Genomic DNA, 16,260 nt, shown 5'->3' with positions numbered 1-16,260 from the left:
TTTTGTTCAAATATTGTAGAAGTGCCTGGTGTGGGAGGGGTGTGAGATGTATTCTGGGAAGTAGCTGGTGGTGACATAAGAATCCAAAAGAGCATGTTCAGTTTTAAAAAATCATACTTAATTGTATAATTACTTTGATGTGTTCTTTTATTTTTAACTTGTTTTAATCACCCAGTGCTCATCAAGACAAGTGCACTTCTTAATCCCCATCACCTATTTCACCCATCCCTCCACCCATCTCCCCTCTGTTAACCATCAGTTTGTTCTCTATAGTTGAGTCTGTTTCTTGGTTTCTCTCTCTCTTTGTCCCCCTTCAGTCATTTGTTCCATTTCTTAAATTCTACATATGAGTGATATCATTTGGTATTTGTCTTTCTCTGACTGATGTATTTCACTTAGCATTATATTCTCTAGCTTCATCCACATCATTGCAAATGGCAAGATTTCATCCTTTTTATGGCTGAATAACATTACAAGGTATGTATGTTCCATATCTTCTTTATCCATTCATCAACCAGTGGAGACTGGGGGCTTCTATAATTTGGCTTTTGTAGGTAATGCTGCTATAAACATAGGGATACATGTATCCCTTTGAATTAGTATTTTTGTATTCTTTGGGTAAATACCCAATAGTGTGATGCTGGGTCATAGGGTTCTATTTTTAAGAACCTCCACACCCTTTCCCAGAGTGGCTGTACCAGCTTGCGTTCCCACCAACAGTGCTAGAGGGTTTCCTCTTCTCCACAACCTCGCCAATATTTGTTGTTTCCTATCTTGTTAATTTTAACCATTCTGACAGGTGTGAGGTGGTATCTCATTGTAGTTTTGATTTGCATTTACCTGCTGGTGAGCGATGTTGAGCATCTTTTTATGTGTCTGTTGGCCATCTGTATATCTTCTTTGATGAAATATATATTCATAGCTTTTGCTCATTTTTTAGCGAATTATTTGGTTTTTGGGTGTTGAATTCTTAAGTTCTTTATATATTTTGGATTCTAACACTTTATCAGATATGTCATTTGCAAGTATCTTCTCCTATTCCAAAGGTTGTCTTTTAGTTTTGTGATGGTTTCCTTTGCTGTGTAGATTTTTACTGTGATGTAATCCCAATAGTGAACTAAAAGCAAAAGTGAACTATTGCTTTTGCTTCCCTTGCTTCAGGGGACCTATCTAGAAAAAAATTGCTATGGGCGATGTCAGAGAAATTACTGCCTGTGTGCCCTTCTAAGATTTTTAAGGTTTTGGATCTCACATTTAGATCTTTCATCCATTTTGAATTTATTTTTGTTTATGGTGTAAGAAAGTAGTCCAGTTCCATTCTTCTGCATGTTGTTGTCAAGTTTTCCCAACACCATTTGTTGAAAAGACTATCATTTTCCCATTGGATATTCTTTCCTGCTTTGTTGAAGATTAGTTGACCATATCATTGTGGATTTATTTCTGGATTTTCTATTCTGTTCTATTGATATAGGTGTCTATTTTTGTGCCCATACCATACTATTTTAATTACTACAGTTTTGTCATATAACTTGAAGTCCAGAATTGTGATGTCTTCAGCTTTGCTTTTCTTTTTCAAGATTGCTTTGGCTATTCAGAGTCTTTTGTGGTTCCATAGAAATTTTAGGATTGTTTGTTCTAGCTCTATGAAAAATGCTGTTGGTATTTTTGATAGGGATGGTATTGAACATCTAGATTGCTTTGGGTATTATAGACATTTTAAGAATATTTGTCTTCTAACCCATGAGCATGGAATGTCTTCCCATTTCTTTGTGTCATTGTCAGTTTCTTTCATCTGTGTTTTATAATTTTCAGGGTATTGGTCTTTTGTCTCTTTGGTTAGGTTTATTCCCAAGTATCTTATTATTTTTAGTGTAGTTTTATTTATTTATTTATTTATTTTAATTTTAAAATTTTTATTTATTTATTCATGACAGAGAGAGAGAGAGAGAGAGAGAGAGCGAGAGGCAGAGACATAGGCAGAGGGAGCAGCAGGCTCCATGCAGGGAGCTGGATGTGGGACTCCATCTAGGGACCCCAGGATCCCACCCAGGGCTGAAGGTGGCGCTAAACCACTGAACCACCCAGGCTGCCCTTTGGTGTAGTTTTAAACGGGATTTAAAAAAAAAATTATTTCTGCTACTTCATTTTTGGCGTATAGAAATACAAGAAATTTCTCTATGCTGATTTTGTTTCCTATGAATTTACTGAATTTGTTTATCAGTTCTACTTTATGTATTCATTTTTTATACTTAGATGTTTATTTAGACATCTGATCCACCAACTTTGCATTTTCCACCAACCCAGTGTGCAGAAACCTTTACAGGCTTCACAGTCTTTTGCTTAGCCTTCAAGGGAAACTCTGAAGCAGCCATTGCTGTCTTTTTTGATGTTTGCTTAGCCTCTTTGGGTTCCTTGGCAATCCTGATGGTTCTTGTTGAGCCTTTCTAACTTCAGCCTTCTGATTCCTCTTAGCCATTCTATCAGCAAGAGATGGCACCAGTGATTGTCTTTTGGAATTTGACTGTGTACCAGGTTCTTGTCTTTTGAATTTCTTCGGACTGTCCCTTTTTTTTTTAATTTTTTTAATTTATTTATGATAGTCACACAGAGAGAGAGAGAGAGGCAGAGATACAGGCAGAGGGAGAAGCAGGCTCCATGCACCGGGAGCCTGACGTGGGATTCGATCCCGGGTCTCCAGGATCGCGCCCTGGGCCAAAGGCAGGCGCCAAACCGCTGCGCCACCCAGGGATCCCCGGACTGTCCCTTTTTGTGCTTTCTTCTGTAGAGGATAGTCCAGTTTATCTGTTGAGAATTCCTCTGCAAAAGGAATGATAACTGGCATTTTGCATTAAGAAATTGGAAAACTTTCCTGTCGGTCTTGGCATTGGGTTTCCCATGTCTAGGGTCGATCTTGTACTCACTGAAACTGCACAGCTCCACCTTCATGGCTATGGCAGCCAGGATGAAGGAAAGATGGTGAAGAACTACATTGATATGTTCTTCATCATTACTTTACATTAAAATTTCAAGTAATCTGGTATTTTTAGGTTTATCAGAAAGGGGCAATAGATTTAAAAGAAGGTTGAGAAACAAATTGTAGACAGCTTTTCTTAGCACAATATGATCTTTTGTTTTGCAAATGAAAGCACTGCAGGATTCTTGGGCATACAGTATACAATTTAATCTTGTAAGTTTTTATTTATTCACAGGAGGTGGGGAGGAGTACTATATCTACTTTGGAAATGAGGTGTGTTTGGGACTGGTTTCTTTCCCCTTTAATCTTGATAATATGGTGGGCAATGCCTAGTTTTGATAACTACCATAGAAAATGAGGCATTTAGAGGAATAGCATGGGACCAACAGGGCAGCTTCTCCCACAGAATCCTTTGAAAGCATTTGGGACCTTGAAAAAGTGTAAGAAACCTGAGTCTAAGGACACCAGCAATCCTATGGTCCATGTCTAATTGGTTCCATTGATATTTGATGGCCCCAAAACTTGGTCTTCTCCCTAAACTACTGATAGTATCATGAATTCACCTCACCCTCAGCCTGCTTGTTATTCCGTAACCAGAATCTTTAGTGATCCACCCACATATTTCACATTGAATACATATATTCAGCCTGGTATTTAGAGCCCTCCATATCTTACCTGTCCAATGTAATCTCTCATGAGTTCTTATTCTACTCTCTACACTTAGTTGAACCTACCAGTGTGCTTTTTCTAAGATTATACTACATTTTCTCACCTTTGTACATTTTCTCCTTCTCTTCCATTTACTAGGAATATTTTCTTCATTTCCATCTACCAGAATTCTATTAATCGTCAAGATGCATTCACATACCAAATCCTTTGTTAAGCCTTCTTACTATTGTTTGGCTGCGACACTCCCCTTTTCTGAGTTATACATTTAGCTTATGCTTTCACCAGGTTTTATGACCTGACTTATGTTATAGTTATTTTATGTTTTTTGCTCTGTCCTTGAGGACAGAGCAATATGTTTCCCATAAGGTTTTGTCTTTTCATACAATGTCCAGAACAGCTTGACTTATAGAAGGTGCTCAACAAAAATTAGTTGAATTAGGGTTAATTTCCAGATCTATCCATGAACTACCTACTGACTTATCTCTCAAGCATTAAGTAGAGTTTTAGAATAATGAAATTGAAATTACAGATCACCTGAAAAGCAGGCATACTTTTAAAGATGTGTACCTCAATGATTAATTCTTCTAAAAAAGTGATTTTAAGGAAATATTTTACACTAATTCATAGAACAACCAGAAATAAAACATTTTTGCATTATTTTCTTACTAGTATTAGGTGACATCAAAGACTGTTGTTCAACACATTACAGTTCTGGAAATCATATTGTAAAAGAAATTGTTACCGAGGAGATCATATTTTGAAACTGTATAATTCTCAGGCACTGGATATATGCCTGATCAAGGACTTTGGCATCTATTACTATTGCATCTATTACTTTGGCATCTAGTACTATAGTACTTTGGTACTATTACTACCAATATATTTTTAAAAGGCAAGTCTATAAATTCAATAACTCTTTTTAAAAAATATTTATTTTTTTATTTGAGAGAGTGAGTGTAAGCATGCATGAGTGCACATATAAGTGTGCATAAGCCAAGGGAGGGGCACAGGGAGATAGAGACAAGCAGACTCGCTGGTGAGTGGCAAGAACTGGATTCGGGCTCTATCTCAGGACTCTGAGATCATTATCATTATCAGGGTGTGAGGACCCTGAGATCATTTCATCTTGAGATGAAATCAAGAGTTGGATACTTAACCCACTGAGTCTCCAAGTCCCAATTCAATAATTCTTAGTGATCATATTTCAGAATTTAAATATACTCTTGGTCATACAGAATCATCTATTCTTAACTTCCACAGTTTCTTAGATGAAGAACTGAGATTCAGAGAGCATAAGTGACTTGCTCAAGATCTTAACAGCAGGTGTGTGGCAAAGCAGTGAGGGAAACTTAATTTTTTTGATTCTCAGTTAAATAGTTTCTTTAGGAGTTCATAATATCTTTTTAACAAAATATACAAAGTGAGATTAAAGATACTTGACCTATTCATTTTACCAGGATTTAACATGATGTGCCATGAAGTGTAAATATAACCCATTAGACAGTCCTATAGTTTACATTTTACTTAGCTAAACATTACTTTAGCTTAATATGTAAAATGTTCAATTAACAAAAAAATCTACTTGACTCACTAAACTGCAAGTTCTTAAAAAACTGACTTAGCTCCACATCTCTTTCAAAAGCAGTATATTTCAAAAGATTTTGAAATAATTCCATTTCTCCCTCTAGATTTTTCTACAGTAAACTATGCATTAAATTTATTCTTGTGAACATTCTTTTTTTTTTAAAGATTTTATTTATTTATTCATCAGAGGCATACACACACAGAGAGGCAGAGACCCAGGCAGAGGGAGAAGCAGGCTCCATGCAGGGAGCCCGACATGGGACTCGATCCCAGGACTCCAGGATCATGCCCTGGGCCAAAGGCAGGTGCTAAACTGCTGAGCCACCCAGGGATCCTCTCTTGTGAACATTCTTTAAAGAAAACTCCCAGTATGGAGAATGGAAATATCACGAATCCAGGCTTCTCTGAATACAGGCCTCCTGCCCACCCCTTCTTTCTGAAGATTTGTCGTAGAAATTAGGGGGGAAAAAAAGAAATGTAGGGGGAGGATGATAATATTTATGAGTTGATTTTGTTGTAGTAAGACACTCTTGAGCTCTCAGTGGCAAGGCACACTGTAGGTTTGTTTTCACTTATGTCATAGTCTGGGGCAGGTCAGGCAGTCTGTTGAGGCAACTCTTTTCTCAGAGATGCCTTAGGTATTTGATATTGCTATTTTGGATGCCCAGCTCCATATATGGGGAAAGGAGAAGAGGAGGAGAGGAAGAGTGCTTGAGAGAGAGAAGAAAAGATTATGTGAGAACTTTTGCTAAGGACCAGACTTAGATGTGATTATTTCCACTCATATTTCTTAGGCCAGAACTAGTCACATGAGCCCATCCAGATCTTTTTATGTTGGAAAATGCAACCTTCCCGTGTGATGAGGAAGAAAGTGCACACTTGGTTTGGTTGGTGTACACAGGTTTTTTCCTTTCTATAGTCTATGGGTGTAAGTATAGATATAGGTATACACACACACAGAAGCTTTTAAAAAATACTTGTAGCTATTTATTTATTTATAAAAAATATTTTATTTATTCATTCATGAGAGACACAGAGAGAGGGAGAGGCAGAGACACAGGCAGAGGGAGAAGCAGGCTCCATGCAGGGAGCCGGACACAGGACTGGATCCCGGGACTCCAGGATCACACCCTGGGCTGAAGGCGGCGCTAAACCACTGAGCCACCTGGGCAGCCCTAGTTGTAGATTTTTAAAAAACTCTTTCCACTGCCTCTTTGAGTGACAACTTGGTATAGAAAACTGAAATAGTGAGTAAAAGCCTTGAGAAATGAGATGCAGCTTATTATTAAGCAGGTTGAAGCAGCAGAGCAGAGTACTGAATAGGAGGTCTGCCTTTAATTTTCGCTTGGGGTAACCCATTCATTAAGCTTAAATCATGTATATAAAGGATTTATTGAAGTCTTCAGCCATAGGAACAACCTGAAGTTAGACAAATTATTTTATTTTATTTTTAAAAAGATTTTATTTATTTATTTATTTGTTTATTTATTTATTTATGAGAGACAGAGAGAGAGACAGAAACATAGGCAGAGGAAGAAGCAGGCTCCCTACAAAGAGCCTAATGTGGGACTCAATCCCAGACTCAGAGATCACAACCTGAACCAAAGGCAAACAAACACTCAACTGCTGAGCCACACAGGTGTCCCTAGGCAAATTTCTTTAATAAATAAACTTCATAAGATGAGGCTTAAAACCAGTGGTGATGGGTAGTATATAGGGTAGGAGGAACCCCTGGTTTTCAGCACCTGCCAATTTCTATGGTGTAAATGCTTCCACAACTGCCAAACTAAAAAAATTGATGAATATTTATCAATTGGCACTCCAACAAGCCAGTTGCAGCACACTAGCGCTTAAAGCCCCACTCCCACATCCAATTAGTGAAGCCCAGGAAGCATTCTCTGTTTTCTTGTATAGGCAATCAACAGCCAACACCACGTCCTCCTCTATCTCCACCACAACTGCCACCAAGTATTAGCTGTGAACAATGGACCAGGTCCTGTGCTAGGAACTTTATGATCTTTCTTCACATCCTCACAGACACCTCTGAGGCAGGTATTAATGTTTCCATTTTACAAATGAGAAAACTGGTGCTTGACTATCTCAAAGTCAAACAGTGAGTTAAATAGTGAGTAATTAGCAGGGCCAGCATAGAAAACAAATCTTAAGGTAGCTTAAACGTAGGAAGGCTTTGAAGCTAAAATCTGTAGCAAACATCTTGTCACTTGGAGAATAAAGAATCAGACTTAGTAAAGTTCTTAGGGACTTCTGAGAATTTTTCAAAACCAAAAAACTACCACGCAAAAGTTATAATGTGTCCTATTACTTTCAAACTTTAGCTGGCATGGAAGTGTCATAAGTACCTTTAATATATCGTTTAATGTTTTAAGTTTTTTTTAAGATTTATTTATTTTATAGAGAGAGACAGAGAGAGAGAGAGAGTGAGAGAGAGCGTGAGGGCGGGGGTGGGCAGAGGAAGAGGGAGAGAGAGGATCTGCACCAGACTCAGTGTGAAGCCTGACATAGGGCTGGATCCCACCACCGCAAGACCACAACCTGAGCTGACATCAAGAGTTGGATGCTTAACTGACTGAGCCACCCAGGCGCCTTTTAATTTTTTAGATTTTAAAAATATTTGTGTTCTTAATTTCTTCTGAAGTTTTAATCAGTGGATTTGGAGACTGTATAGAAAAATGTCCTATTTAACATAATGTGTATAAAATAAGTGGCATATTTGGGCAATAAAAACTGAATAAAAATATCTATAAAATATATATATTTTTGAGAGCAAGAAGTAGTTTCCCAATCAGAAATAGATCCTGACAAAGAAATGAGATTTTACTTATTTGGGAAATAAGTATACTGATGCCAGAGTGCTTAACCATATGTTACTTGATTTTTTCCCATTTATTCAATTATTATGATTAATTAGGCAAAATCTATACACTTAATGAATTATTCTTTAAGGCTGGTGAGTATTTCATGCTTTATGAACCTTTCAGCTAAAAATATGTAGATCTGAGCCATCAGGGAAATTACTTCAATTAAGTTAATCCTTCTCATATATATACATAATATATGCTTGTGGTGTGATCTGGAATCCATTTTTATCATAGAAATAGCATGAGATTTTAAAAATATTAAGACCATTAAAATACATAACTTATTTTTAGAACTTGGAAAATTGCATAAATCCTAGGTCTCACTTACAGATTGTCCACTTATTTGCATGGTATAAAGTTACTTAACCAGAGAATGGGATTTAGTCATGTGTGCCCTATGTTTCCATTCCAAATGTACAACTATTCTGAAAGTGAGTTATAGGTTTATATCACACAGAGTTACTTGGTTACTGCCTGAAACTGATTTTGACCATCTGTTCAACATAATAAAATGGATATTTATAAAATATATAATAACCTAAGTACAGTATGACTGGTTTCACTATTGATTCTTACTTTTTAAGTGCATCAAACTGCTTATCAAATGGAAAAAAGATGGACTCATTCATTCAGCACATTTACTGATGTTTGCAGATCATGACATTGTGTATTTTGAACACTAAAATACAACCACTTTACTTCATGTGGACGTTATAAGTAATATATTTTTATTAACTTCACTTTTGAAGTCCAGGCCTAAATTTATAATTGTCATTCATATAGTGTTAACTATGTGTGTGCCCCACAGGCATCTCCAACTCGGTAAGACACTTGACTTTCTCAGCTGTGTCCACCCCTTGGCCATCTAAGCTCCAATTCTAAAGGAATCACATTTATAAACTATCTCATGGTGGGTTATTTCTAATCTTGCTCATTATTTTATGTAGATGGAGAATCCTCATTTTATAATTATTTCTAATGCCCAGAACCATTCACTTTAGAAGACAGAAGGAACCCTATAAATAGTCCAATTCTTTTATCTGAGGCCAATTTTTAATAGATTTTTAAAAACCTTCTCTTCAAATCTGTAGTTGTTTATAGGTACTGAAATGGTGAATATACAATAGCATATCTGATCTAAGTTTATAAACAATTATATATACTCAATGGAAGAACAAAAAACTGATTAAACCTTGCTGTGTTATTAGTATCCTGTTAAACTTTCCAGAAAAAGAATAGCACACATGACTTTATAAGTAACCAGTTTACATACTCTTCCTCAGTGTGAAATTATTATTTTCTCATCAATCCAAAGTCATTAAAGACATTTTTCATATATAAAAGTAGGTGAAGTCTGAAATGAGATCATAAAGAATAATTGAAAAACTGTGAGGGTCTATATAAGACAAGATGAATAAGGAATATTAAAAATATAATATGGAATGAATAAGTCACGGGAATGAAAGGCACAGCATAAGGAATATAGGCAATGATACTGTGATAGTGTTGTATGGTGACGGATGGTAGCTATACTTGTGGTGAGCTTAGTGTATAAACTTGTGGAATCAGTATATTGTACACCTGAAACTAAGGTAATGTTGGTACTTTACTGAACTACACTGAAAAACAAAAGTAAAGAAAAGTTAATATGTGTCTGGGTAGGTGTGTGTGTGTGAACACATAGGCGTGTGTGTGAAGTCTTTTTGTTTAGGTGTGATATTACATTATAAATAGAAATAGTCCACTTAAAATAATCAGTCCAATGGAAAGATTGGTATCACAGAAGTCCTTGGATTGCCTGGATAATGAGACACTTTTTTTAAAATTTATTTTTTATTGGTGTTCAATTTGCCAACATATAGAATAACACCCAGTGCTCATCCCCTCAAGTGCCCCCCTCAGTGCCTGTCACCCAGTCACCCCCACCCCCCGGCCACCTCCCTTTCTACCACCCCTTGTTCGTTTCCCAGAGTTAGGAGTCTCTCATGTTCTCTCCTTTTCTGATATTTCCCACTTAATGAGACACTTTGAAATACTGCCAGCACTGTTGGAGAAAGATTTGGGCCATCTTGGTTACACTTCGTTTAGCACACAAGCTGAACAAATGCCCCCAGTATGGTTGGTTCTGAATGTAATTTTTCTTATCTTAGTCATGAAACAGGTCTTCAGTCAAGCATGATTCCAGCTATTTGCTCAATTTTAGGCTATGTGAGATTAGTCGGCAAGAAGAACATCACCTAAATATCTTAAAAATCATGGATAAAGTTATAAGAAGAAAGCAACAAGAATAGTATTTTGGACTTTTTGTTGGGTGAACTTTTTGACCTAGTATGTATACTTCTGAGAACATAAATGTATCTGTCAGGGTTCGACCAGAGAAACAGAACCAGTAGAATATCTATAGAGGATACTAATTGCAAGGAATTGGTTTGTGGGTTGTGGAGTTTGGCTAGGCAAGTCCAAAGTCTTTCCCTGTTGGGCAAGCCATCAGGAATGACAATCTGGAACTTTTGGACATTGTATGAGCAGAAGCTGTAGTCCTTAGGAGGAATTTCTTCTCCAAGGAAAGCCTCAGTTCTACTTTGAAGACCTTTCAATTGATTGAGTGAAGTTACCCAGAGTGTCTAGGATAACTTCCCTTACTTAAAATCAATTGTTTATGACTTTAATCACATCCACAAAATGCCTTCAGAGCAACACCTAGATTAACGTTTGATTGAATAACGGGACCATAGGCTAGCCAGGTTGATGTATCAAAAAACTATCACCTTGAGGCGACTGGGGGCTCACTCAGTTGAGCATCTAACTCTTAATTTTGGCTCAGGTCATGATCTCAAGGTCCTAGGATGGAACCTCTTGTCCGGCTCCACACTGAGTGTGGAGTCTGCTTGTCTCTCTCTTGCTGCTCCCCTCCGCCCCCCACTCCCTGGTCTCTCTCTCTCTCTCTCTCTCATAAATAAATAAATAAATAAACAAACAAACAAACAAACAAACAAATAAATAAATAAATAAAATCTTAGAACACACATACATACACACACACACATAACACTGACCTAGGGAAAATAGCTTAAATACAGAAAAAGCTTCACACACAAATCAATTCACTTTCACTTAAAAACCCTGTAAATATGTATAATATTGAGTAAAAGGCAAGTGGTTATGACCCATTTATATGATGGACATTATGTTATTAAACAATGTTTTAAAATTATATGGAGGATATAACAACTTTTATGATGTTAACTAAAAATCAGGAGACAGAGTGTATGGTTATAACTTTGTAATCATTTGAATGGAAAAAAATGAATATTTAACAAAATGTTAGAAAAGATAACCTGGGGTGGTATTACTACTGCTGGTTTTCTTTCCTTCTACATTTACATTTTTCAAATTATCTCTAAGAAGCATGTATTACTTTTGTAATAGGAAAAAAAATAACATTCTAAAAATGTTCTGAATTTTTAAAAAGATTTTATTTATTCATAAGAGACACACAGAGAGAGGCAGAGACATAGACAGAGGGAGAAGCAGGCTCCTCGCAGGGAGCCCGGTATGGGACTCTATCCCCGGACCCCGGATCACTCCCTGAGCAGAAGGCAGATGCTCAACCGCTGAGCCACCAGGCATCCTGATTGTTGAGGCATCTGAATTTTTAAAATATCATGCTAGACATTTATTTTTATCAAGACAATTGATTTTCTATTTTTTTGCCAGTATATTTGTTATAAGGACATTTAAACTTTTATGCCATGGTCATTCTCATAATAAGGCAGGAATATACAACTTTCTTGGTATCCTTTTATAAAAGGCAGAAGAAAAAATAAAGGTCTCAGATTTTAGTGTTTCTTCATTACAGGTGAAAACAGGAAATTCTCGGGCCAACTTATTTGTATATTTTTATTCTGCTGTCATAAAACCTACAGGACAGAGGCACCTGCATGGCTCAGTCGCTTGATTTTCTCTTAGGTTGTGGTTTCAGTGTCATGACATGGAGCTGTGTTGGGGGCGGGGCGGTTGTGCTCAGCGAGGAGTCTGCTCTCCCTCTAATCCTTCCCCTGCTTGTGTGCTCTCTTTTTCTAAAATAAATAAATAGATATTAAAAAAAAAGTACAGGAGAAAAGTTCAGACTTATAACAGGTGAATTCCTTAGCGCGAATTCTACTTTATTTCAACTGACAAAAAAATTCCTTGAAGTGAATCATTATTGCAGGTGTGATCACATAGAAAGGTTGTATGTACCCCTTTAGGATATTTAATGTTTCATTTTCAGTGAAAAATGCACAATACAAAACTGTACACTCTGTATGATCCCAACTATGTATAAAGTGTATGTTTGTCTGCGTGTATGTCTGTGCCTGTGTGTATTTGTGTGTGTGTGTGTGTATGTAATACAATAAATTGTTAACAGTGATCATGTGTGGGTGGTAAAATTATTATTATATATTCCTTCTTTATTTTCCAAACACTGCAGTGCATTACCATTATAATCATACAAGCATTTTTAAAAAATAGTCTTTAAAAACTCACTTAACTTTTCAAAATGTACATATAACTTTTTGGTATGCATCTGGTATGTAAACAGAATCTATAAAGTATTATGTAAAAAAGAATAAGGAAACTTTTGTGCTTTGTAAATGGGATGCAGAAAATGATGTAGGTGGAACTCAGGGTTTTTGTAACAAGAACTAAGAATATTTGGTTTATAATAATGCCTTGTAGATGAGCATTCAATAAATTTTCAGTAAATGAATGATGTCCAAATGCCCCTGCCTCCAAATGTCCAAATGTGATATGCCACCTCTTTCCAATCTTATTGGCCTTTACCACCTACTACCACGTAACTTCTCTGTTTTTCCTCCTAGGCTGAAAACTTATTGTGGGCTGAAGCTGCTTCAGATATATCCATTGATTCTGGTATCTAGCCCCAAACTCAGGACATACAGATATCCAGTAAAGGGTTGCTTAAATAAGCCATTTTATCTATCATTGGCAAAATGGTGAATATAAGAGAATGTCTATAAATATAAGCATTCTTCCTTATGACTGCTTTTTTGTTTGTTTTAGCATCAAGAATTCTTATTTGTTGAAGTAATTAGCAGAACAGTGCAGAAAGAGGAAAGAACCATAGGACTAAGCTGTGATATTAGGAATTCTTTGAAAAGGTGTCTTCCTGCCAGATTTTGACCCCTCTTTTTGCCAGCAGGAACATAATAAAGTCGATTCTCTATTTGGGAGCACAACTGAAAATAATTCTCTTTACAAGTTTTCCTTGGATCTGGAATTAAATTTATGACACTTGCTTAGACTATGAGAGCAAAATAAATTCAATTCCTGGTTGTTAAGTTAAAACTTGAAAAAAAATCAGAAAATTTTATTGTGCATAAAACAAAAAGTGATTGTATCTCTATGTTATGGGTTAATCCCCATCAAAATCCATTTCTCCTCCAGGATTCTGTTCAAAGAGGAGCAAGTAGCCCCTTTAAAGGGGAAAAGGCAGCAGGACCTCAGGCAGCATGGAGATGGGCTTCCACACTGCCTCAAGACTCACAGCTCACAGTTTTCTCCTCTTTACTTCATAGCAGGACCTCTAGAGTTGAGAATCTTCACAAAGTTGGTTGAGTAAATTCTAGCCCAGCCTAAAACGCTCTTTCCTGCCACTCTTGCTGTAACCAGTCAAACATATGCTTGAGTTAAAACTATTCCTTCTCACTAAAACTAGAAAAAAAAGAAAAGAAAAAAAAACGTGCTTGTCAGTTGAAGTAATTAAGGCTCCTAATAGATAGTATACAGATTTTTAGGAAAGGAGTAACAGATTACCCTTTTTTTTTTCCAGATTACCCTTTTAATCTTTGATCCACTCTTCATGAGTCTTTATTTCTTTGTTTCCCTCCTCTTTCCTTCCTTCCCTTCATTCATTCGTTCATTCAACTGTCAAATGTTTGCTGAGTTCCTACTATACACCAGGCATACTTCTAGACTCTGGGGAATCAGATAGGAACAGGAACAAAATCTTCCCCTTTTTGGAACATACTTACAGCGAAGGGCATGAACAAGAACAAACATATATGTAATATATGGGACAATAAATACTGAGGATATAGGGATAGGAACTGATAAGAGGGAGGATTGTGGACACGGAAGGCTCTTCTCATGGGAGACTTGTATGAAGTGAGGGAACAGGACCTGTGAACATCTAGGGAAAGGATATTCCAGGAAGAGGGAGCAGCTCTGTGATGGGATTGTGCATTGTGTTCTCAGTGGAAGGAGACTACTGAGCTGGGGAGGGCTGGGGACAGAGAGTGTTGCAGGAAATAAGCTCAGAGGTGTGAGGATAGGAGAAGAGATCATTGTGTTTGACTGTGTATGTTCTGTACCTCATTGGGTTAAATGGAAGTTGAGAACTCAGTTGTTAGTTATGGTGACTGGCATTTAACCATGATGATCTTATTTATCTGAGAATAGTTTACAAGTGAACAACATGTATACTTTTAAAGCTAAAGTGCTCTGATTAAATTGAAAGTGTAGGGGCAGATTTTGTGCTTGCACAGTATTTTAAATGTGAAATATTTGAATTAAATAGAGGAGACTGTAGTAAACCTCAGGTAACATCCTATCTCACAGGATGAGTCAACTGTGATTTAGAAGGGATAATCATAATAATACAACCATAGCTATAACATTCTGTGTCAAGCACTTTGTTGAGTGCTTTATACATTTAATTCCCATGACAACTCTGTTGGGCAGAGTTGGCATATTACCCTCGTTGGGCAGAGTTGGGCATATTACCCTCGTTTTTAAGATAAGGACACCCAAGATGAGAGAAGTAAAGTAACTTAGACAAGACCAGAGTCCCAGTAAACAGCAGACACATGATTCAGAGGCAGAGTCAATCTTCCTCTTGCCTGACAGCAGGATTGCTATAAACAGAAGTTTTCTGACAATTAATGTTTTTGTTTAGATAATAAAAAATCCAGAATCCACGCTCCTTGAGTTTTGGGACAAGGCCTTCTAATTTTCCTTGCTTGAGTCAAAAGCCTGGGTTTTTGACCACTATACTGCTTCTATGTGATAATGTGTTCCAAGGTGATAGCTGGAACAGTTGGAACTATTATGGAACCAGTTATGAAATCAGTTATGGAAAAGGCCACAACCCAAAACTGTTAGGCTCTTAGCTTGGTGTTCTTTACAGGAGGCCACTCCACTCTTTGATCGCCCCCCAACCCAACTCTTCCAACCAGCAAGCTCTCAACTACTCAGGGAAGTAAAGGGATGTTGAAGCCTTTTTCTCTTAATCGCTGCTTCAGTCCTGCCTTCTGATCACCAGTTCCTCTGACAGAACCAACCATGAGCGATTACTTGAATTTTGGTCAAGGTCAGCTTCACCTTTTTCACTTGCCCTAAATTACTTTGGATGTTGGTCTAGGAATGTTTCCAAATCAAACTACACAAAGATTAGGGAAAATATTTCTATCAGTAAAAAAAATTTTTTTTTTTTTCTGAAGAGTTATTAACTAGGGGAGAAACTGGAGGAAAGACAGAACACAGTTAATGGAGCAGATCATACTGTTCTGCCAGAAATTCTTCCTTGTTTTTAATTCTTTTCTTTTCTCCAGAGACAACATTTTAAAGAACATTTAGAAGGAAGACATAAAAGGCTAACATCTTTGGAGAAGAGAAATATGTGTTATCTGAGCAGAATAACCTGGACCATCATTTGCAAATGACATAATAATCATCAGAAATGCTGAAACCAAAGAATAGCTAGTTTTAGTCTTCCAAAGTTTTCTTTGAGTTTTTGCCGTGTCTTTGTTTTGTTTTCCTTGTGGGAGAAGACCATCATGCACACATCCCAAAGGATTCAGGATAGTTGGCTTGTTCTTTCTCTGTCCACACCTGGCTAAATACTCTTTGGCACTATACAGCTTGGGTAATACTTGGATTTATTGACCAACGGGATAGGAGTGACTGTATTGAAAGAATACATTCAATCATTTTCCAGAAAGTCAAATGAACAAGAAGATTCCAAAGAGTTAGGAATCATGAAAATTAGAAAATTGACTTAGCAATACCACATCTAGACATTTATACTCAGGAAGTAATGAAACAAGTAAAGTTGTAAATGCAAAGCTGTTCATCAAAGAGTTGTCTCCA

At 36.9% G+C, this 16,260-nt stretch overlaps 1 pseudogene; it reads right to left on the bottom strand.

The window, feature by feature from the left end:
* Positions 1-2,261: 2,261 nt before the first annotated feature.
* LOC121492724 lies at positions 2,262-2,946 on the bottom strand (annotated as a pseudogene).
* Positions 2,947-16,260: the final 13,314 nt, after the last annotated feature.

The sequence above is a fragment of the Vulpes lagopus genome, chromosome 6 (genome assembly GCF_018345385.1).
Source record: "Vulpes lagopus strain Blue_001 chromosome 6, ASM1834538v1, whole genome shotgun sequence".
NCBI lineage: Eukaryota > Metazoa > Chordata > Mammalia > Carnivora > Canidae > Vulpes > Vulpes lagopus.
This window is presented reverse-complemented; position numbering and strand designations above follow the sequence as displayed.